Source organism: Fukomys damarensis, unplaced genomic scaffold (assembly GCF_012274545.1).
Source record: "Fukomys damarensis isolate Sample0158 unplaced genomic scaffold, DMR_v1.0_HiC HiC_scaffold_37, whole genome shotgun sequence".
In the NCBI taxonomy this organism is placed as follows: Eukaryota; Metazoa; Chordata; class Mammalia; order Rodentia; family Bathyergidae; genus Fukomys; species Fukomys damarensis.
The window spans coordinates 8696797-8697467 of NW_022900949.1; the positions used below are offsets into that span (position 1 = coordinate 8696797).

At 49.3% G+C, this 671-nt stretch overlaps 1 protein-coding gene across 1 annotated transcript in view; it reads right to left on the reverse strand.

Moving 5' to 3' along the window:
• The window catches only part of Ankrd24 (ankyrin repeat domain 24), a 16938-nt gene that overhangs the window by 6131 nt on the left and 10136 nt on the right, over positions 1–671 (reverse strand). The window lies entirely within an intron of this gene.

Consider the following 671-nt stretch of genomic DNA (forward strand, 5'->3'; position numbering starts at 1 on the left):
TATGGTGCAAAGAAAATAATAAAGATGCTAGAAGAAAATATAAGTGTATATCTTCATGACCTTAAGACAAAGGTTTTGTAATCAGACTCCCCAAAAGTAGTAGCCATTAAAAAAAAATGAGGCCAACCCAGGTGTGGTGACCCATGCCTATAATCGCAGCCCTCAGGAGGCTGAGGCAGGAAGATTGCCGTAACTTCGAGAGCAATTTGGGGTACACGGTAAGTTCGAGGCAAGCCTGATGCACAAATGAGACCCTGTTTTTAAAAACAAATGATAAAAATAAGGTCAAAAGGGTCATAAAGCGTTTACAGAAATAAATGGAAAAAGAAAGAGAAATGAAAGTTGACGGGCTGGGGTGTAGCTCAGCAGTCTGCCTAGCAGGCAAAAGGTCCCGAGTTCAATTCCCCGTATCCACCTCCCAAAAGAGGAAAAGAAAATGAAAGTTGAAACTGCAGGATAGCTGCAGGGTCCAATGTCCACCTGGAAATATCAAAGGCCCCAGTGGCTGTTCAGCTTAAACCCATGGTGTCCAAACAGCCCGGGCTCCAGGGTCGAAGCGGGCCTGCAGGGCTGCGGCGGTGCCCCCGGCTCACTCACCTGGAAGACCTCGGCGCTGGTCTTCTCGTGCCGGCGGGCCAGCTCCTCCAGCTGCCCCTGCAGCCGGGTCACGT